Source organism: Triturus cristatus, chromosome 4_1, assembly GCF_964204655.1.
Source record: "Triturus cristatus chromosome 4_1, aTriCri1.1, whole genome shotgun sequence".
Taxonomy (NCBI): domain Eukaryota; kingdom Metazoa; phylum Chordata; class Amphibia; order Caudata; family Salamandridae; genus Triturus; species Triturus cristatus.
This window is the reverse complement of record NC_140585.1, coordinates 396,791,577-396,815,797: the sequence shown is the minus strand read 5'-3', so window position 1 is coordinate 396,815,797 and position 24,221 is coordinate 396,791,577. Positions and strand designations below refer to the sequence as shown.

At 43.9% G+C, this 24,221-nt stretch overlaps 1 protein-coding gene across 1 annotated transcript in view; it reads right to left on the bottom strand.

Moving 5' to 3' along the window:
- The window catches only part of EFCAB6 (EF-hand calcium binding domain 6), an 879,195-nt gene extending 855,227 nt beyond the window's left edge, over positions 1-23,968 (bottom strand). The window contains exon 1 of the mRNA XM_085652469.1: positions 23,865-23,968. The gene's annotated coding sequence lies outside the window, so the exon portion shown is untranslated. The remainder of the gene's footprint in view (positions 1-23,864) is intronic.
- Between the last annotated feature and the right edge of the window lie 253 nt (positions 23,969-24,221).

The window sequence follows — 24,221 nt, the reverse complement described above, 5'->3', positions numbered from 1 at the left end:
CGGAGGCCACGCCCCCTCCTTGCAGCACTCTGCAAACGCGCCCCCTGGCCAGTTGTAAGTTGAGGAATTAATTCCCCTTCAATACTGAGGGTCCCTGAGGGCCAACTAGCCCAACAGGTATCTCCAGTATGCGCCAAGGAGCTGCGTTGCAGACAGGTGTTCTGAGGCCACGCCCCTTTTTACACCTCCATGCAACGCAGCTCTGTGGCGCTTACTGGAGGTACCTAGTGGGCTAGTTTGACCCTAGGGACCCTTAGGATTCAAGGGGACTTAATCTCTCAACTTAAAACGGCCACAGGGCGCGTTTACACAGTGGTGAAGGGAGGGGACGGGGCCTGAGGTGACATGTGCAAACACGCCCTGTGGCGCGTTTTTAAGTTGGGGAAATAATTCCCTTTCAATCCTGAGGGACCCTGGGGTCCAACTAGCCCACCAGGTGCTTCCAGTAAGCACCACTGCTCTGCGTTGCAGAGAGGTGGTGCAGGCCGTGCCACTTTTTACACCTCTCTGCAACGCAGCTCTGTGGCGCTTACTGGAGGTACCTAGTGGTCTAGTTGGACCCTAGGGACCCTCAGGATTCAAGGGGACTTAATCTCCCAACTTAAAACGGCTACAGGGCGTGTTTACACAGTGGGGAAGGGAAGGGACGGGGCATGAGGTGACGTGTTCAAACACGCCCTGTGGTGCGTTTTAAGAGGTAGTTTTAATCCCCTGCCCTATTATATACTAGGGGCTTACAGAGGAGGTCATGCTAATCACAGGGGGACCCCAACGCATAGTGTGCCCTAGTGTATGTAGGTGTTTTCACTGTATTCTGAGTGTCTTTTAACATAGCACTGGGTCTAGGACTGGTTAGTCAGACTCAGTTACCACCAGTATCCATCTGAAAAAGTTGAGGGTACAGGATGATTTTGCAACAAGGCTTGTTTCTGCTCTTCTGTTTGTTCTTTCTGCACGTTATACTTCTTCCTGCACTTTTCTTCGTCTTTGAGGACTTTTGTTGCTTCTTTCTGCATTTTTTTTTTCTTTCTGTGCGTTTTTCCTTCTTTCTTCACATGTCCTATCTCTGTAGGCATAGCTAGAAATTAGCATTTAAAAAAACCTTTGAAATTCACTGAAAAAACCATAGGTTTCAGGCACGTTATAGCTAGGAATTAGCATTTAAAAAACCTCAGAAATTCACTGAAAAAACCATAGGTTTCAGGGGCGTTATAGTTAGCTGGACTTTTCACTCGTACAAAACCATAGAAATTCCCCCGTTATAGTTAGTTCAGCTAACTATAACTCGCGCGCCCGCAATACACTGCTGATGACGTCACATATTACATCACTCATGACATGGTCAGTGACATCACTCATGACATCACTGATGACATCATCCTTGTGATAGAGTGGCAGACCTCCTCTCCCCCTAATATAACCTTTGATACACACATTCAAAAATAGAGACTACAATTTTCAAAACAATGGACATACCAATACCAGTTACAACAACCTACTCAGTAATTGTAAGATCCACATCCACATCCACTCATTCACCAACAGTCCTATACAGTCACTCATACATGTACTCACTCATCATATGTACTCATGCACCTATATATCCTGTTACACAACGCCACTCATCCATAAAGTTACTAACACACATAGTCACTCATGCTAATAAAGAATCAAACATCCGTTTACCTGCATATACAGTTATACACACACCACCACACTTACTTCTACAGAAACTTACACATACTTAGTCTTTTAAACAATCACTTATAGAAACACATACTTATTCATACAGGAACTCTTTCAATCTCTCACTCTCACATATACTCACTTATATACACCAATAGTCACATATACTAGTTTAAAACATATGTAGTTACTCATAGAGACACTATTGAGACAGTCATTCACTCACTAACACACCCTTGCACACACTCATTCACCCATACAGTTCTGCACACATGCTGTCTTCAACACATACAAACAGTGAGTCACTCATTCATGCACCTATGCACTACGTAATACCCCCCACCAAACCATACAGACATCAGACACTTATACTGATACTCAAAAACCAACTAATAACCTATATAGACACTCATGTAGCTACTCACCAACCCATGCAGCCACTTATACACAAAGTGAGAGACTGATACAGATATTTACATATTTAAACATTACTCACTAAGCCATGTATTCACTAAGATATACTTAATCAGTCAGTTATACAATCAATTTTTCAAAAACAAATCATCCATTTAGACACTTATATACCCATTTATTCTTCCATCGACCTTGAGATATACATATATAAAACATATGTAATTTTCAGAAAAACATACATTCACTGGATGATGACATCAGTCCAGCTAACTATAACGCCCCTGAAACCTATGGTTTTTTCAGTGAATTTCTAAGGTTTTTTAAATGCTAATTCCTAGCTATAACGTGCCTGAAACCTATGGTTTTTTCAGTGAATATATATATATATATATATATTCACTGAAAAAACCATAGGTTTCAGGGGCGTTATAGTTAGCTGGACTTTTCACTCGTACAAAACCATAGAAATTCCCCCGTTATAGTTAGTTCAGCTAACTATAACTCGCGCGCCCGCAATGCACTGCTGATGACGTCACATATTACATCACTCATGACATGGTCAGTGACATCACTCATGACATCACTGATGACATCTCAAATGACATCACTGATGACATCACTGATGTGTATGCCATCACAGTCTCACTGTTGCTCTCCATGGCGTTTCTTGTTCCTAGTGCCCATCCTGCCTGACCTCCATGGTCATCTTGCTGCTCCTGCCCTGCCCCCTTGCCACCAGCCCTCTGTTTCCATGTGCAGACCCCTATTCCCTCCCTCCTGGCTTGTTGGATCCATTGTAATGCCCCTGATCCGTCCCTCCTGCCCTTTATGGTCTGTTATGCTGCAGCTTTCTCTCCTGTCTGTCCATTATGGTCAGCTAGCTACCATTGCCTCTTTCCCCTCTGTTGTCTGTTGTCCATGTGCATGGTCCTGTCCCCTCCTTATTGCTTTCTATGGATTGTTGTGCTGCACTCCCGTCCCGCATGCCCTGTGTGGTGTATTGTGCTGCTGCAAACCCTGATGCCTGCCCTGTAGGGTCAGTTTGGTGCACCTCTCAATGTCCCTCCTGTCCTCTGTTATCCGAGTCCATGTCCCTACCCCAATTCCTCCTGCCTACCATGATCCAATGTACCATACTTGCGAACATTTTGAACTTGGTAAGAGGGAGATTTTGAAATAAAACTGGGGTATTGATTTTCCCCTTTGAGTTACATTGAAAAAGAGAAGATTGTAGACAGGAAACAGATCAAGTAAAGCCCATTTGAGCTTAAAAACATTGGACGTTTCCTGGCTGAAACGGGTCTGTTGGCATGTATGGTTGTATGACCGCTGCCTCTTCCTTCTGCCCACAATGGTCTATTATATTGCCACAGCCTCTCTTGCCAGTCCTGTATTGTTGGTTTGTTGCCCCTGCCCCCCTTTCCACTGCCCTCCATAGTCTGTTGTGCTGCCACTGCCCTTCCTGCCTGCCTAGTGTGGTCAAATTGTTGCCTCTGCACTCTCCTACCTGCCTTCAATTTTCAGAGTCCGTGCCCCTGACCTCTGCCTCTCAACAGTATCCCAATGAACAACTAGATTGCTAACATTCTATATTTATTACAAAAGTGTGGAACGCCTGACGTCATCTTGATGTAATCAAAACTGTAATGCCTAGAGCATTTCCTTTAGAAATTACATATATGAGAGGGTCTTATTTGCATCAAAATTATGGTTAGTGCTCTAAAAAACCTAAGGTTGGAGTTTCTGCGTCAGCTCAACATTCTGTGATTCTGGTCAAAGCACTTAATCTCCCCATGTCTACAACCAAAATGAATTTGATCTTGTGTGATGTAACCGATGCTCATGTAAAGCCCTCCAATACCTGACAAGTCTGCACTATATAAAACTGCAAATACACAACAAATAAGTGTTTTGCACACTTCTGTCATTGGGCTACATTTGGGCTACATCTGGGTGATATTTGGGCTACATTTGGGCTACATTTGGGCTCTTTTGTCTCTGGTGGCCATTTTAGGAGATGTATTTGTTATGAAGTTTCCTAATTTCCTCATTTACTGTCGTCTCCTCAGTAGGAAATGCTTTCAGTTTTTTATTCCATCAAGAAGGTATTCAGATATGTCACACATTTGCCATAAATTCTGAATGTTAGCACTCTAGTTGCTCATTAGATCACTGTAGTAAAGCTACTGCTCACCACGGAAGTCTGCTGCTAGTATTAGAAGTGCATGTTTCAGTCTGCATATCAGAATTTTTTAATGAAATAGAAGAGGATTTGAGAAGTCACTCAAAATGTGCCCTAGTTTTTCTTTCTTCAGCACTAATCATAATATCTATGGCAAAATGAACCCCCTCATTGTGTTCCTTTTTAGATTAAATGTTTTAAGTGTTACCAGTTTATTCCAATCAAGATGGCTTCAGGTGTGCCATACTTTTGTCATAAGTAAGACAGTAAGCGCTCTAGTTGTTCTTAAGAACACTCTGGGACATTCTGTCATTGGGCTATACTTGGGCTACATCTGGGTGATATTTGGGCTACATTTGGGCTCTTTTGTCTCTGGTGGCCATCTTTGGAGATTTATTTGTTATGAAGTTTCCTAATTTCCTCATTTACTACAGTCTCCTCAGTAGGAAATACTTTCAGTTTTTTACTTTGATTCCATCAAGACGACATTCAGATGCGTCACACATTTTCCATAAATTCTGAATGTTAGCACTCTAGTTGCTCATTAGATCACTGTAGTAAAGCTACTGCTCACCAGGCAAGTCTGCTGCTGGTATTCAAAGTGCATGTTTCAGTCTGCATGTCAGAAATTTTTTATGAAATAAAAGAGGATTTCAGAAGTCAAAATGTGCCCTAGTTTTTCTTTCTGCAGCAATAATCATAATTTATATGGCAAAATGAACCCCCTCATTTTGTTCCTTTGTAAATTAAATGTTTTAAGTGTTACCACTTTATTCCAATCAAGATGGCTTCAGGCGTGCCATACTTTTGTCATAAGTAAGACTGTTAGCGCTCTAGTTGTTCTTTAGAGCACTCTGGGAAGCTGCAGTAGAACACAAAGGAATCAACTGACAGTCTCTGCCCTTGTTGGATGTACATGTTTTACTGAGAATGTCAGACTTCATTCTTACATGACTGAGAAAGATAATGTGAATTTACAGAAAATATGCTCTCAGTTTAGTTTATAGATCACCTTCCAAACCTCTGTGGGAAAAGCATGAGAAAATAGTTTTCTCTCAAACATGGTTCATGATATCACAGCAGAAGGCTTTTTCACATGGTAAAATCACCTTAGAACACACCACAATTCCTAAAATGAGTATGGTACCATCAACAACTGATTTATAATGTAACTAAAGTCTTATAACCTTCTATTAACTGCAATGCTTTTTAATGAGGTGCTATCATGTATATTGGTCCCAAGATGGCTGCCAACACTTCTTGGATGAAGTACTGACAGCCAATCAGATCTCACGATGAGATGTGTCGTTAGGCTCCGCCCAGATATGTATGTGATTTTACTATTGATTTTCTCAGGAACTACTGAACAGATTGACACCATATATGCAAAAGGCACATCCCTGAGCTGAGGACTACCTCTCTGCCAAATTTCAAGTAATTCTGTTCAGCCGTTCGGGCTGTACCTTGGACTAAAGGTCCCTATGGAAAATTGCATGGGAAAAACGTGTTTTGGGACCCCCCTTTTTTCTCAGCCCCCGCTTGACGAATCCCCCCCGAGACTTTCAGAGTAGGAGCGGAGCGGAGCGCCCCACCTATTTTGAAAATTCCAAAGTTATTTCAAATCGAATGTTGCGGATTTCCTATGGAAACACGGTCCTAACTATAACTATCTACTGGCGACCGCCAGTAGATTATATATATATATATTCACTGAAAAAACCATAGGTTTCACACACGTTATAGTTAGGAATTAGCATTTAAAAAATCTTGCAAATTCACTTAAAAAACCATAGGTTTCACACATGTTATAGTTAGCTGGGCATTTCCCTCGTAAAAAACCAATGAAATTCCCCCGTTATAGTTAGTGCAGGCAACTATAACTCACGCGACCGCAATCCTCTGCTGATGACGTCAGATATTACATCACTGTATTTAGACACTTATTTACCCATGTCTTCTTCCATTCATCTTTAGCTATACATATATTACATTTTTTTTTTTTCAGAAAGACACATATGTCATCATTGATGTAATATCTGACGTCATCAGCAGAGGATTGCGGTCGCGTGAGTTATAGTTGCCTGCACTAACTATAACGGGGGAATTTCATTGTTTTTTTACGAGGGAAATGCCCAGCTAACTATAACATGTGTGAAACCTATGGTTTTTTAACCCCTTCAGTGCCCATGACGAGCTGGACTCGTCATGGGCTGCGGTGGCGCTGTGCCCATGACGAGTCCAGCTCGTCATGAACTCCGCCCGCTAATGCAAAGGCGCGGCACTGGGCGGGGAAAGGGGCGGGCATGCAAGGGGTTAAGTGAATTTGCAAGGTTTTTTAAATGCCAATTCCTAACTATAACGTGTGTGAAACCTATGGTTTTTTCAGTGAATTTGTACGGTTTTTTAAATGCTAAGTTATGTATTTATTAATATATTTTTTTAAACAAAACTTTTTCAAGGCGCGCGCACGGTGGGCACGCGATGTGCTTCGCACTCCGCGCGCCCAGTTTACGCAGTTCGTGCCGTGCACGCACGGAGCGCTTCGCGCACCGTGCGCGCGTGGTGGGCACACGGTGCGCTAAGCGCACCGCCCGGCCACTTTACAAAGTTCGTGCCGTGCGCGCACGGAGCGCTTCACCCCAAGGGCCAAATACATTTTTTTTTTTTTTCGATAAATCGCGGAGTGCGCGCACGCTGCGCGAACTTCGAAGAATTTTTTCCGTTTGGGTGGTGCGCGCAGGGTGCGCGCACTCGGCGATTTTTCGAAAAAAAAAAAATTGTTTTTTGGCCCTTGGGGGTCCTTCTGGGACCCCCTGACCACGGCTAGGGGGTCAGGAACTGTCCACCCTGCCCCCTTTTCACGTTCTCCACATTTGTTTTTCACCCACTCAGAGTGCGAGAGACAAAATGGCGGCCGACACTTCCTGGTTTCGACCGATTCGAATGTTTACTAAGATCTAACAACCACTCAGAATTGCGCTCGCGCACGGCAAGGTGCGCGCACCCAGCGCGCACGCTGCGCGCGTACAGATATATATATTGATTTAAATGCTATTTTCTCTGGAAATACTGAACAGATTTACACCAAACCTGCAAAAGGCACTTCATGGACCTTATGGCTACCTCTCTGCCAAATTTCACGTAATTCTGTTCAGCCGTTCGGGCTGTAGCTGCGACTAAAGTCCCTATGGAAAAATCCATGGGGAAAATGCGTTTTGGGACCCCCCCTTTTTCTCGGCCCCCGCTTGACGAATCACCCCGAGACTTTCAGGGTAGGAGCAGAGCGGAGCGCCCCATTAGTTTTGAAAATTTCGCGTGGATTCGTCAATCGGCGCCAAAGTTATTCAAAATAGAATTTTGAGATTTCCTATGGACACTCGGACCTAACTATAACTATCTACTGGCGACCGCCAGTAGATAATATATATATATATATATATATATATATATATATATATATATATATATATATATCTATCTATCTCAGCAACTCGCAATATTCACCCGCTTACGCGCGGAAATCACCAGCGTAGACCAACTGTGTTAAGCATTATTTTATTTTATCTATGTCAAGACGCGTTTCGGCCGTCCAAGCAGCCTTGATCACCTGATCATTACCCATTTTTAAAGTGCCAGTGCAGCATATTCATTGATGGTCATGGAAAACATACTATTGTTTGTACAAATACATTTCAACATAGTTTATACATTTTAAGAATACATTTGCCAATATATATTGCAAATCTACGAAATAAAAGCCTGAATGCCCTAATTTCCTCATACAAGTATTCTTATGTAAGTTGATCAGTCTATGATGGAAAAATATATTGCATTTTATCCAAACTTTGCTCATGAATCAATTTGTTGCACAATATACATCACATTATGCTAAGTGCTCACCAAAACGATAAAAAATAGAACGTTTTTTTCTAAAAAGTGCTATAGTGCTATGATACCACACGTTTAGGGTAACTAAGACCTAAACGCTAAATTCAGAAAAGTGACAAGTGCATTTCATAGTGACATAAATCCATTAAACACGTGTATAAAAAACTACAGATTCAGAGATAAGAGATGCTGTTCATTCTATAAAACAGGAGATTATAAAAGAGAGTGTGTAAAATTGATGGGGATAAAAAATATATACTAGATCATGGACAATAGCCCAGTGACATGTCTAAAACAATCAATAAAAGAACACATAGATAAAAACTACCCATGAAATTCTTAAAACTAATCGTAAATACCAATGTCAAGGGACTGCGGCCCCTATGATAAATACATTTACTATATTCCCATCTCCTCATTCTTCTTAATTTACTTATCTCAGCAGGATTCCAAGGACAGGATATTCTATTCTAATATAGGGTTTGGCCACATTGCATAGGATCAGATATTTTGCACTTGAATGCCATGTATACACCCTTATCTGCGGATACAACACCTTTCACTCGCTATTTGCTCATAAGTGGGTATGTAGATCTTCCGTTGTGTTCAAACCTCCCGGCCACTTACAGTTGAACTCCAATATATAGTTGGTCTCTAACCGTCGTAGAGAAGCTTCCCTGTCCCCTCCTCTCTTTGTTATGGGGATTGATTCAACAGCAAAATAGTGGAGGAATCGGGGGTCACTGTTGTGTGTGTCTTCGAAGTGTCTTGCAACGAGATAATTCTGATCCTTATTAGTATATATGAAGAAGCGCCTGCATCTCTTGGTCAGAGGCAACTGTGGTCCTAGTTTTGAAACCAGATAAAGACCCTGCAAAAACAGAATCCATTTAACCAGTATCACTATTGAATGTGGATTATAAGATCTTTTCTGGTATATTGGCCTCAAAGGTGGCTCGGGTTATCAAGGGCATTATCCATACTGATCAAAGGGGTTTTATCCCGGGGCAGCAACAAGCTTACACATTTGATGATGGGGGCCATCGACATGATGGAAGCTCAGAAATCTCCTCTAACTGTAGTGGCTGTAGATGCGGCTAAAGCCTTTGACAGGGTTCATTGGGAATACCTCTGGGAAGCCCTTGAGAGCTTTGGATTTCCTCAAAACATAATAAGTTCAATAAATAATTTGTATAGGCTCCCTACAGCGAGGGTGTTGGTAAATGGAGAGCTCTCAGACTGGTTCCACATAACTAGAGGCACAAGACAGGGTTTCCCCCATCTCCCTTACTTTTTAACCTCTTTATCGAGCCTTTAGCACACCAGATTAGAGCAGATACCACCATAACACCTTTCAAGTTAGCTGGTTTGGAGGTTAAACTAGCCTTATATGCAGACAATATGATAATATATACAACAAATCTGCAGTATACAATACCTAGTCTGATGGCGAAGGCTGAGGGATTTGGCAAGGTATCGGGATATAAGGATAAAACGGAAGTTCTGGATTGGAACCAGGAAAATATCAGCCAGGGGTCCAAATCCTAAATGGCAAACATGGGAATCTTAATAACGCAGAGATTGGAAGAGATCCCGCGGGTCGAAAAAAGTGAGCCAAGAGGTTGAGAGACTCTTAGTAAGATGGTCTAACCTGCCATTAAACATCTATGTTAGAGTCAACCTCATTAAGAGGATTACTCTCCCAAAAATTACTTTTCTCTTCAACTCTTCTATACCCCTTACCTTCCTAACAGAAGACATAGCTAAATTGCAGGGTAAAATTGGGAGTTTTATTTGGGCGGTGAAGGGACCTAGGATCGCCTAACAAAAAATTAAGGAGAAAGCTTGGGGCGGGGGTTAGGCTCTCCCTGATCTCCTGGTGTATTGCTATGCTTTCCATTTTAAGAACTTTTGTATGTTGGCCAATAAACTAAATAGATCTCCTATGCCCAGATTATATGGGGCAATGCTTAGTGGACTGTGACAGAGTCTCTTTCTGTTTAAATCTCGAGACCCAAAATACTTTTCAAAAGTCAGGTTGAAAGTTTTGAAAAAGTCATTGAGAACATGGGTACATTTCCGAAAGAGGTATATCATATTATACGTCTTCAGCACCAATTTGGGATTCCCGGGCACCATAGATTGCTTGGTAGATCAGCTCAGCCAATGCATAAAATCAGCTGGACTAAGTTGTTGGGCAGAGCTCAGAGCAGGTTTGGGTTTGGTGGAGTGGGAAGTGTTGAGGGCATGCACCAATGGTTTCAAATACTATCAGCTACGATATATATGCTTATGCAATGCCCGATGAATGCCCCTTTTTTGGATATCAGTATGCAACTTTATCAATGAGGTGACAGGGTACCAGATAGAGGTAAGCCCTCAACTTATATTTTTTGGGCTTAACCTGGATGCAGATCTGGGGGCAGGCTCTCCTATAATGAAATTAGTTTTTTATGTGGTTTTGCTGGCAAGACGAGAAATATGTAGGCTCTGGAAATGTGCAAAGGTCCCGCTTATTATTGACTGTGTTAAAAACATCAAGCATACAAGCCAGGTGGATATAGCTAGGGGCCCACAAATCTCGGAGAGGGTCTGGGTGTTTTACGTAAATTGGCAACAAACAAGCGGGTCCAATGATTAAGCTATGTCTGGTGGGCTTCCCTGTTTTCTCTTTCTCTCTTTTTGTGTGTTAGGGCGATCACTGTGGAACAGCAATATCTTTGCGTGGACAGCTCTCGCTCTCCTATTTGGAGATGAAAGCTATGCCAGAAAGAAAGTGATAGCGGGATGAGGACAAAAAAAAAAAAAGAAATGACAGTTTAAAACTACACTCACAGACACTGCAGTGGCAGGTCTGATACATGTTGGAAGGCCTACTCATGTGGGTGGCAAAATCAGTACTGCAGGCCCACTAGTAGCATTTGATTTACAGGTCATGGGCACACCTGGTGCACTTTACTAGGGACTTGCAAATTAATCGAATATACAAATCATGGATAATCCAATCACCAATAAAATTTAGACAGAGACCATATGAACTTTGCCATTGGTTAGGAGTGGTAAAGTGCCCAGAGTCCTAAAGCCAACAAAAACAGGTCAGAAAAAATAGGAGGAAGAAAGCAAAACGTTTGGAGAAAACCCTGAGAAAGGGGCCAGGTCCAACACCCTACAACCCCCAGCAGAGCTGTCTTCTATATACTCATGATCTATGAATTAGAATCACCTGAACTGGGTCGATCAGCCTTCATTACTGAAACCGGACTCTGAGATGATCACTTAGACATACTTCACAAGGCTTTTCCGACCACACAGAAAATACTCACTCCAAAAAGAGTGGACAAGCACTAGCAGTTTTTTTCAGCACTCCTTAATGACCACAAGCTTGCCACTCTAGAATAAGGATATTTTTTTTTGTCAGCTGCTTACTTACCCAAAGTATCACATACTCATTGCTTATGAATTAAAGGCCTCTATTAGATCTCTGAGCATTTTCAGATGCCTTCCTCAGCAATACCACAGACAGCATCAAAATGCACAACAATCTCTGCATCTGGGAATCCTCAAACATTTGCTCTCAACTTGTTTCTAGTGGTCTCTGGACTGACCTACTAACACCATTGATGTACTTGTCTCCCTAATATGACACATCATAGTGATGGAATATCGCCCCATCACCTGGAGCTAACACATCATCTCTTTATATGCCAACCTGGCTGCAAGCACCACTATTACAATATTAAAGATTAATGAAACTTTCTACAGACAAACTCTACCTCATTCCATTCAACCTTCACCTTGCCGCTTCGTCATCACCCAATCACATAATAGAAGTAAAGCAGTTTGGTTACTTGCTATTCAAAGGCTCTGGTAGACTTATACCACTCAAGGCCTTCTCGAACTCAAACCACCATCCAAAAAACCCATTATCTCAAGAACAAAGTAAAGACACTGACAAATAAACCTTAGAACATCAGTGGAAGACAACCCAATGACAAACTGCTCTTCCATAGTCACACAAATACACAAAGTCGCACAGAGGATCCAAAAACTGGTCATCCAAAAAGCAAAAACTTCTGTTGGATCTCCAAAGCAAAATGCACATCCAAAGAATTACAAAGAATCTTCTCTGAATTCCGTAACCTGGAATGCCCCGTTACAAACACTCCTTACTTGCAAGCTCTTGCGGACAAGAGTTAAGACCCTGGAACACTGTCTCAGAAGCAAGTCATCCTGTAATCCCACCACTCCGACAAACAACTGGTCATAACTAACTCCAAGCAATGCTCTATTACTCAATTCAAGGACATACTCAAGCCCAGCAACCTTGGTGGCTTCCTATGTAACCCTTGTCTACCTCGACCTTCTAAGGCATTCTGTTGACCACTAACGCCAGCATCTTAGCAAGAACCATCACCAAACATTTTCTCCAAACACCTCAATAGAAGAACCTTGATCCAGGGGACCCAGCCAGCTATCAACCAATCTCCAGTCAGCTCTACCTAGGCAAATAATTGAAAGAGTTGCCTAGATTCAGACCTCTATCTTCCTAGAAGAAAACAACCCATTCTCTGACAACCAAACTGTCTTATATCCTGGAAGAGGAACCACATCCGCTTTGATTTCTATCTTGGGTGACATGAAAACCACTGTCTACAGAGTTGCCACACAATTATTTCTGGACATGTCTGCCCCTTTGACATAGTACAGCACCCTACCCTATGATGATAACTGGAGGATTTTGGCACCCCTCCAATCTTATTCTAAGCGTATCTCAACTAATTACAGCGTCTCATCAAGTAATACAATTTAACCTGCTAGAACCACTTCGAAGACACCCAGGCTATTCGCAAGATTCATAACCCAACAGATCTAGATGCCTATGGCCTAGGTTATTGCCTTTGAGTAATGAACCAATTGAAGCGACACACCATTCCCACCTGCTGAAATTGGGAGATTTATTACCAACAGCCATCTGGCCATCTCACAGTGTCAACAGAAGTAGGAAACATGGGACTGAGCTAGGACTCCCACATTTCACTTGTTGCTCAAGTGACCCAAATTATCTGAAGCACCTTCTTCACCATGCAAAACGCCTATGCATTTTGTTTCACTTAGGTTGGCCACAGACGTTTCAGATCGCGATCAGTCTGGTTCTGTTGTGCTTGGACAATGCAAATGAGTGTTACTTAGGAATACCACTCTCACTACATACTACAAGGAATACAAAAAGTAGCAAGTTCATTAATGCACTTACATGACCACATCACTGCACTCGTGAGCAATTAACTGACACTCTTCATTCAGTGCACTCTTTAATGCCCAAAGGCCTATCAGTAGCACAAACCCATCATTTTTCCAACTAAGACTTTGGTGATACACGCACAATAGAACCCTTGGCTCTAGATTGGCTTCCCAGCTATTTCACCTTGTACATCGAATAAAAAATCTCCTTCTCTGTTCATGCAACAAACTGCAACACTGTCTCGCTGCAATCATAAGAAATATTCAAGAACAATTGGAATTCAGGAAGGCAATAAAGAGGTGGCTGTTCCTCGATAGAGATACCCTTACATCAATGGCACTATACCATCTTGATAGAAGTGAGAGTTAAGAGATGCATCCAGAATAGACCATTGTGCTCTAGACTGCCATCCCTGCTTACCATCTCACCTTCAAGATGGTATGCATCTAAAAAAAAGAACCCTCCTTCTCTGTTCAGACAGCAAACTCTAAAACTCTCTCCTGGCAAATATAAGAAACATTGAGGAACAATTGGAATTCAGGAGGGGAAGTACTATAAAACAATAGCAGACAGTCTCCTTCCCATGAAGTAGACTTAGTAACACTTGTAGGAAGCTGGCTTTTTATGTAGTGATGTCAATGTAAGGGCACACCATGAAAAAACGTCTAGATGACCCTTATTTGGTTTACAGAGCTTACTTTAATAATCCCAAGTGCTCTATTTGTGGTAGAGTGGTCAAGCAGCTTAGGCTTATTAGAGGGGACTGTTAAGCATTTGCTGTACACACACTCAATAAGAAATCTGAGACCAATTTATAACAAATTAAGTCGATTTTTATATGAATTTAGACACCAAGATCTCCAGAATAGATTTAGTACATTCAGAGATTTTGCTTGTAGAAGAAAATAGCAAAATAGTTCAAATAACAGTTTTGAAGCATGAGCCTCGGTTACCTATGGGAGGTAAAACACATGTAGCAAAATGGTACTTGTAGTCGGAATTCAGAGGTGCTCTTTGGGATTTAAGCTGCTAGGGGGCCAAGGTCCAAATTACTACAGCAGTTTCACTTTGCCTGCCTTTGTATGTCTGGGTGCAGAGGCGCTGGTCAGTATGGTAGCCTTGAGTGCTACACCGGTAAAGTCAAGGGGACCTGAAACAACAAGGCTGCAATGGAGGACTTGAGGACAAGTCCGGTTGAACCCAAAGGGGGGGGGAGGGGGCTCAGGTCGTGGGGAACCCATAGGCCAGGAGATGCAGTCATAAGTAATGAACCTGGGTTGTGAGGGGCTCAGGTGCAGAGGTGCTTGGCTGGCCGGTGACTTGCATTTGAGGCTCTCACGATTGTCGGTCACCTGTAGAGGAGGGAAAAAGAAAACAGCAGGGCCACTCTGGTCATGGATCTCATCTGTCCTAATGCTCCTCAAGTGCAGGAGGGCTTCCAATGTGGGGGTGTTTGGGCAGGACGAAAACAAGTTTTGGCTGGTGCAAGTGCCCTGGTACTCAGGGTATTGGTGCAGGGGAGCTCCTGGAGGGTCCAGCATCTCGAAACTCGGTAAAAAGATTGGATTGACCTCCTAGAAGCACAAAGACCTCCTCCTGAAGTGTTGCACCCTTAGTGAGCCCGATGGCCAACAAGAGGGTAAACTGGGCAGATGCGGTTGGCACCTGCTGATACAGGGGATGGCTGCTCCACTCCATGGGGGATGCTAGATGGTTGTCTAAGTGCTGGACAGTCCTACAAGTGTTGGGGGGATGCACCGCTGTAGGACAAGTCAGCTCTTTGAAATCATTAAAGAGCAAGCAGCAACCAAGGGTGTCGTCTCTTTGTCCTTCTTCTGTTCCCAAGTGGCCTGGTTTTCAGGTGGACCCCTAAATACTCAATTATGGAGTGTTTAGAGGAGTACGAGGTAGTAGTCAATGGGTTACCTCTCCCTGCGAATCCCTTTTCTGGTTGTTCACTTCAGGTAGCCCACCTTAGGGTGTGACTAGCCTGTGAATGAAACACGCCTCCTGAATGTCTAATTTCCCCGTCAGCTCTGGTGTCAAATGGGCCCCAGGGGGTGGTAAAAAAAAACAGATCTGGGTGGCAGTTGGGGTTGCTTGTCAAAGGGGGCAGAGGCTTTTTGAAGCCTCTGGCCTTGATATGCTAAAATGCTAACCATTCTGCTGGAGGAGGTGAGAACACCTTCTCTCAATCAGGCATTGTTCCTGACCTCTCTGAGACTGTGGGCTGTCCCATTCAGGGGGTCAGAAGCTCGTCTGTGGGGGCAGGCTGGAAGATAGCAGTCAGCTAACACACTTAGGGCCAGAGTACGAGTCCTGCGGGCCTCGGGTTGCCAGACTTGTGGTGGTGAGGTGATGGCAGATCCAGCCACCACCGCACCAGCGGTCTGACATCCCAATTACGACTCAAGCAGGCGGACCACACTAGGACTGACAGCTCCACTAGGCAACCGCCATTTCCTGGTGTAGAAGCGGCTGTCAGGGGCCGTAATATGCTTGGCGAACTGCCACTGTCCCGCCAAGCATATTACGAGTATCCTCTCCGCCAGGCTTTTCAAGGCAATTCCACCGCCATGAAAAGCCGGACGGAGAGGAAACAAAGGGGGCCCTACGGGGCCCCCCCATGCCGCAGATATATGTGGATTCACACAGGCGAGCATAACATGTGCCCCCCTGTGTGCATGCACATAGGTTCCTGCACTGCATGGACTTACAAGTCCATGCCATGCAGGAACCTTGTGAGGCGTTCCCATTGCAGTGCCTTTTTAAAAACGCACCGGTGCCTTTTGAAAAGGCACCGCCACCTTTTAAGTGCACTACAGATGGAGCCACTACACTGACCACCGGCCAGAAAACTGATAAGTATTAATCTGGAGGACAGGCGGCTGCAACCTTCTGCAGGGCAGTGGCGCGGTGGTTTGCACCACTGTGCCATGCTCTGCTGGAAGGTCGTAATTAGGCCCGAAGAGTCTAGTAGGGTTACAGGGGGCTCCTCTAAGGTGCCCTCTGTGTGCATGTCTTCATGAATTGGATACTGTAATCAGTACAGATTTATTTTTTAAAAGATGTTTTATACCAAATACCATTATTTTGAGTGAATGCATTGTGTAGCTGGGTAACTTGGAATGACCAGTGCACAGTACATACCTTTAAAATGGCTTCCTTATCACTTGTAATCACTAGCAATGGAACTAGGGATTACAGGGGCATATCTGCTCATGCAGATGTGACCTTCCATGTACTATATTGCACCCTGTCTAAGGGCTCTAAAGGCCTAATGTAGGGATGACTTGCATAGAGCACCTGTAGTGTACTTTGGCATTGCACACAGGAAGTGGGCAATGTTGTGTTTCAGAATGCTCTGCACCATCATTTCACACATCCTGCAAAGGCAGTCTGCATGCAGTTTGTGTGTGGGTCCCTTTGGATGGCATAATACATGCTAGAGCCCTTAGGGACCCTCTTTAGTACCAATGCCCTGGGAACCAGGGGCACCATTTACCAGGGTCTTACAAGTGTGCTAAAGTCCTTGCCAATTGGTTTACAATTAACATTTGTGTATTTTTTCAGGAATGGCCACTGGCAATCAGGCCTGGTTAGCAGGGAACCAATGCACTTCCAATCAAGAGCATCAGTAACAGTGGGCACAAAGTGGGGGTGACCATGTGTAAATCAGGCACTTTCCTACAGCCCTCACAAAGAGGGTAGATATCAGTTTATGCAAATTTATTTCTCAATCGTTTTACTACACTCACCACATAAATGCAGCTACAAGATAGCCAGAAAGCAATCTAAGAGCAGTGCTTAATTTGAACCGGTGGTTTTCGGTGCTTGGCACCGGCACCTAATTGTCATCACCTGCACTTAAATGACGACACCTGCACTTATGATAGCTGCCACAAGGTGGTGCTGATTTTATAATTTAGAGATGAGACGAACAGCAATTGTCTGTTAATTCAGTATGCATTAAAAACAACTAATACCTGCTGCCCACAATATTTTTATATCTTTGGGGCCTGGAATAGGCTGAATTGTCACACTTGTAGCAGTGTGCTGGTTAGTAGTTGTGTAGGACTGTCATTGGAAATGCTGGCAGTGGCAGTGGGTGGTGCAAGCTGCAGAGTCCTCCAGACTAGAGCCCTGGCACTTATTATCTTACAAAATAAACATTGTCTGATAGCACCTCTCAGGTCATCACGTATAACACCAAAACAATTCTTTCATAGGCAAAATGTAACCACACTTTTATAACCAAGCATATTTATCTGAGTAGCATCCCCAAAAGGTGCTTTGAGGTGTCATCAAGGCTCTGAGGTGCTATATAAACACAACGGCAATCCAAACATATTTTGGCATTTTGAGGATGAAGAGGGCTTTGGTGGCATGGTGCATAGAACGCTTCCATTCCTCTGTCTAGATCATACCAACAAGCACATTGCTGTGCAATTTCCCCAGCGTAGAGCTGAGGGTACAATCCTGTAATAGTAATACCTGCTATTTACAGCACTTGTTTCTGACAACTTAGTGACACCTTCAGCCAGGGCACCTTCAGCCAGGGCACAAGCCAGGGTTACACGCAAGTACACGGCGTCCACCCTCTATTTTCAGGGGGTGGACGCCGTCTACCCTGCCAAGAAGTTGAGAACCACAGAAGTTTGTTGAACTTGTCCCGGTGTCATTTTTAGACACCGGGACACGGTCAGCAGCACTTGTACGTTGTCGGCTTTCCATTCCCAGCAGCAACGTCCAGGCAGTGAGGGGCTTTTTTTTTCACCTACTGCTGGGCCGAAGATAAAGGCCGAAGTTAGGGGGCCATCAGTCCTCCTTTTGTATGAATATGCTGACTGGAGCCATCCTGGAACCTCACACTTAAAAGTAGAAGCCATTTTTACTCTCCCCTGTGGGACACATATGGGCACCATTTTGGGTCATCGGTCTAGTTTACCGCCTGACCTTTAATTCCCCTATTTAATGGGAACCGCGATGGGGACGCGCAGCGGTCTCTAGTAGGGATCGGAGGCAAACGCTATTGCACATCGCGCTTAGCTTTTGTCTGATTCGTTTTCATTTCTGGTGCTTTTAACGTTTTATTTTAAACTTGCTTTTAAATTGTGTTATTGCCTTGAAATTGCATTTTGTACCTGCCTTTTGCCGGGAGGAAGTGGTCTTACCTGCATTGCTGTGTGTTGCAGGATGCAGTAGTCCACTCCCTACTCTGTCCTCTCGCCTTCATTAGCGCCATTTTTACTCTCCCCTGTGGAACACATTTGGGCGCCATTTTGGGTTGGCGGTCTAGTTTACTGCATGACCTTTAATTCCCCTATTTAATGGGAACCGCGCCGCGCAGCGAACATGCTCAGCGGGCTCGCCGCTGGCGCGTCGAAGGCGCGCCTAAGGCAAGCCCGTCTGCGCCCATCCGCGGCCAGATCTCGGCCAGCGCCAGCCATGCTGCCCCCCCAGACCCTGAGCTAGAATTACTTTGTCTAAGGAGCAATTATGTGACCTGAATACAGTGAGTTGCCCCAATCCTACCTGCTTTGATTTTTGCTTGGCAGGACCAGCGGGGCACGATCAGGAATTACACTGTAAATTATGCACTCTTTCTCTAGGGGGGTTAGAGGGAAGAAACTATGTTGGTAGGTTGTCGGCTAAAGCCTAGGCAGCCTGTTCTAAAGCCATTAAATCCAACATCAGGGCTTGTTTAATTAACTGCAGGTCTCTCCCCAAACACGCAGACGATATCTGGCTCACTCTTGAGTCAGATTCTTGGGATCTTATGTTCCTGACCGAAACCTGGTTTCCTGACATAATGCTGGCTATACCGGAGGGTTTTAAGATTTCCACGGTAAACCGGGCTGACAATAGGTTGGGGGGTAGGCTTGCGATTATTCTGAGAGATGGTTGGGAGATATCCTGTATGAGAATTGAGAACTTGGGGTTGATTGAGGCGATGTCTTTCTGTATCAAAACCTCCCTGTGTTCTCCATTGTGGGAATTTTGTTCTATAGACCCCCGGATTCGGTGTCTGCCCACCTACTGGAGCTTTGCGACATTATTGCTGATCTATCACTGAGACATGCCAACTTTACTGTCCTCGGTGACTTTAATGTCCACATGGACAATGACAACTGTTCCTTGGCATCACAGGTGGCTGACACTCTCAGGGGGTTAAATCTGATTCAAATGGTATTTGCTCCCACACATTTGTCTAGTCACACGCTGGATCTCATTTTCTCGAATGATCCCACACTGAAAGTAGAAGTCCCTGTTCCATTAACTTGGTCTGACCACCGGCTAGTTCATTTTAGTTTGTCCAGCATTCTCTGGAACAATAATTCCAGGCCTCTGTATGAGCAAAGGAGAAACTGGAGGAAGGTCTCTCTTGAGTCCATGGGGCCAGTTCTTCATAGTGCCCCTCCTTAGATTACGGGTGATCCCAGCAACGATGCATCTACTTTTAATTGCTGTGTCTCCTCAGCCCTTGATACAGTTGCTTCGACCAAAACCATGAAATTAGCCAGGAATAAGCCCTCTGCTCCTTGGTTTACTACAGAACTCCGTTTGGAGAAAAGCTCATGCAAGAAGCTAGAGCGTGCTTGGCGGAAAACCTAAAATTCAGAGGCCAAGTACGTCTACAAAGCAGCACTAAACAAATTTAATGGGCTGACACGCTATACCATCAGAAATTACGTTGCCAACCAAATTAAGGCTTCTGATAACTCCTCTAAGGAAGTCTTTAAGTTTGTGCAGGGCTTTATGAAACCGCAAGCAATGAAGAGTACCATTGCTCCCTCTGCCGCTCTATGTGATAATCTATCTACTTTCTTCCAGGAGAAGGTTCAAGCTATTTATTCCTCCTTTACCGTGATGAGGTCTCCTACCCCGACTTTTCCGTCTCCTGTCCACTCCAGTGTTTGGGCTGAATTTCGCCTATTCTGCCCAGAAGCTTCCCTCTTAGATTTGAACAGAGTTAAGTCTGGCTCACCCCTTGACCCCTGCCCAGCTAGATTCTTCAAGCTGTTGGCCCCTCTGCTTAACCCCCATTTAAACTCGATTTGGAATGCTTCTCTGGCAATGGGCAGTTATCCTTCCATCTGGAAAAAGGCATCCGTCCTGCCGATTCTTAAGAAAGAGGACGCGGACCCAGCTGTACTTAAGAACTTTAGGCCGATCTCTCTCCTGCCAGCACCTGCCAAAATCCTAGAGAAGGAAGTTCAGAGGCACTTATCTGACTTCCTGGAGGCTAATAACCATCTCCATGACTCCCAATCTGGCTTTAGATCGGGCTACAGCACAGAGACTGTCCTGCTGGAAATGGACGAAACTATATGTGAATCTTTAGACCAGGGTAGCTGTGGAATGCTTGTGCTGCTGGACTTGTCCGCAGCTTTTGACACGGTATCGCACCAGATTCTGCTGGAGAGACTGGCGCTTTTAGGAGTGACGGGAACCACTCCAGCTTGGTTCCGCTCTTTTCTCAATGCCCGGTCACAGCAAGCATTTCTCCGCCCCCATGTTTCGTCCTCTCGTGTGTGTAGTTCCCTAGGGATCGGGGGGTTGAGCCCTACTCTTGTTAATGCCTATCTTACCCCCATGGCATCGTTAGTCGAGCAATGTGAGGTGAGAGTGGTCTCCTACGCTGACGACACTCAGCTGACGTTCTCTTTTAAAGATCGTGCAGAGGCTGCATTTGACAGTTTTAAGCTTTGTTTGAGCAATATTTAATCCTGGATGACTCACAGTTGCTTGAAATAAAATGCTGACAAAACGGAGGTACTGTTTTTAACCAACCTTCTCCTCCACAGTCCGATCTCTGGTGGACGGCGGAGCTAAACCCCCCACCACTCCTGTCACCTTAGTTAGAAATCTAGTTTTTAAATTTGATTCTAACCTCTCAGGCAAGGCCCAGATTAGTCAGGTTTCCTCATCCTGCTTTTGGAAACTGAAAGCCTTTTGGAGATTCCTCCACTTTCTGCCTATGAACTGCCGGGATATGGTGGTCCATGCTCTAGTCACGTCTCAGCGTGACTATGCCAACAGCTTGTACCTGGGTCTCCCAGCCTACTTTATTAGGAAACTGCAAACTATTCAGAACGCCGCGGCCAGGTTCATTAGAAACGTGCCACTCCGCCATCATATCTCCCCCCATCTGTGTAGCCTCCACTGGCTCCCAGTCAAAAGGAGAATAGAGTTTAAGGCGCTGTCCTTGGCTTACAGAGCGTCTAGAGACAGGGGCCCTGGATATCTGAAGCAGAGACTCCCAAAATATTGCCAGACCAGGGCCTTGCGATCTAATCATTAGGAATTGCTCCGGATCACTTGCTTTGCAAAAGCCAGGATTGGCTGGCGAGCTTTTTCAGTGAGAACTACTTCCCTTTGGAATTCTATACTTGACCACCTTCGTAAGGCTGAGTCAAAACTTAAGTTTAGGAAGGCTTTGGAAACCTGGCTGTTCGGCCTACCTTAGTTTGTCCCCCCCTTTCCCTATCCCTATCTGTTGTATTCACTGTTTAGCGCCGGTACACCACCGTTGATGGTAGCCGTGCGCTGTATAAATGGAATGGAATGGAATGGAGGGGAAACAAAGGCACACATCTTGTTATCTCTTCACAGGTAATTAAGAGAGGCACGCTTTTGACTTTGTTCAGTCCCTGTATATAAGTGCATGAACTGTAAGAATGTCAGATGTGTTTGTCTGTCCAAGTATTTACTCAAATAACAATTTCAATAGCACTGTTTTATTTCTTTTATACCGCTATGCATCCCAATGCAGGTTCTCAGAGCTCTTTACAAAACATACACATTATACATTGACAATAAATCATGTGTGTGTAAATCAATATACAAGATGAGTGACATGAGACAGGGTTACACCAAAGTTCAAAAAAGTAAGAGTGAGGTTCAATAAATGTAAAAGTTCTGCATGCAGATCGGGTATCGCTCTCTGGTCCACGAGCGTCCTAATGTATCATGACGCTATCATGATATCTTACTGTGCTACATAATACATTAGTAGAATTACAATTTATGAACTGCAGGTAGCAAAAGGATCTCTGTGTTAAAAGCAGGAACCCACTTACCTATCGACATAACATAAATCTCTGTCATCTGCATGTTACATGATGTATTTAGCAGGAGACACATTGACCTTTTATACTACTTTGATTTGAATGTGGGACTTCACATAACACAGATCTCTCCCACATTGCGTTAACCTCGAGCTATCTCACCATTACTACTATTCCCCGAGATTTACTGGGCACCTGTACAGCAGATGCCTTAACTCAATCAAATATTTTAAAATGCAGACTTTGCAACCAATTAAGCAGAACAGATCTACTGCCACGCTTCTCCTTGTTGCCAATATGTTTGTGGCATCGTTTTAATTTAATTTTATTAATTGAGGCCCAGATATTGCGTCTGGAATGCGCCACTTTTTTGGCACAACCCCAATGTAAAATCTTATTTGTTGAATCTCACAATATGCTTAAATGTACTCATGATATACCTGATAAACATATGTGTGAGGTTTTATTATCTGATGTCACTTACTGTGATATCACGTACAATGTCACACATCGTGACATCATGCGCTGTGATGGCACGCGTCATGGTTTCACTTGCATACTACCTAACTTGGTTAGTCCCCCTACTTCTTTTTTTAGGACTTGTGCCCTGCCTTCAGCTACTCCTGCCTGGATTTCTGCCAACAACACTGCGTGCTAGGAGTTTTGAGCCCGTACTATTCATTTTAAAAGCACAACTAAACTTACATGTCCCAGAATGAAAAATGCTATATATTGAAAAGACGGGAAAGGCTGAAAGAAAGTGTCACACGTGACGCGGGACACTAGAGAACTATACAGCAAACTGCAGATTAACGCACTATGGAAAAACTATACTGTTATTCCTCATTGATTTTTTTTTCTGCATATACTTTCATCTGTAATCTCAAGTTAAAAGGGTGGTGAAAATGAGAAATAAAAACGAGAGCCATGTGAACTGTGTCACAGTCTAACAGTCTCACAAACATTTGTGTGTATTTGTCTCGAACTGGTGGATTCCATAAAAAGAGACTCGCAATAAAGCCAACAGGACTAAAATGTTTGTTTACAGTACTTCAATTAGAATTTTTTAAAACGTAGTATAGCGTAATATAGTTTAGATGTGTTGCTCACGTTATAATCGGTTCAGGGCAAGTTACTACTCCAATTTTTCAGAAGTTTTAACTAGCTGGGGATCGTGTTAACATAACGGTGAAACAGTAGTGCACACTTAAGAACCACAGTCCTTTGAGACGTTGAGAACGCGAAATTATGCGTAGGGAGCAAACGAAGCGGGACTGTACATTGTTTGTTTAACTGCATACAACTCTTTCAATGCATGACAAGGAGTAGTATGGGGCTAAGAAATTGATTGGGGACTCGTTTACCCCGTGTCCAGTCTTACCTGCTTATTGTCTCCTCTCTCTTTTCCGTCAATGAGTTCGTTCAGTAGTGCACAGGGTAATGCTCCGGGCTCTGTGGACAACACATCTATCCTTGCAATTCCCTTTCCAGTGTTTCAATGACGCGGTTGCCTTAGTAACCAGGAAGGTGAGTGATTGGCAACAATTCACTGAATCCGCAACAACGTCTGCTCTGATTGGGTGAGGTGCCTGCATGCGAGCCCAAGAAAGAAAACACAGCTGACAAAAGTAACAGTTATTTGCGGGACTTCGGTCTAGAGTGTGCGTTGTGTGTGTGTATACTAAAGCTGCAATGTTTCCGTGTCGCTAAGTAGGTTAGAGCCCGGTCGTTGAAGTGT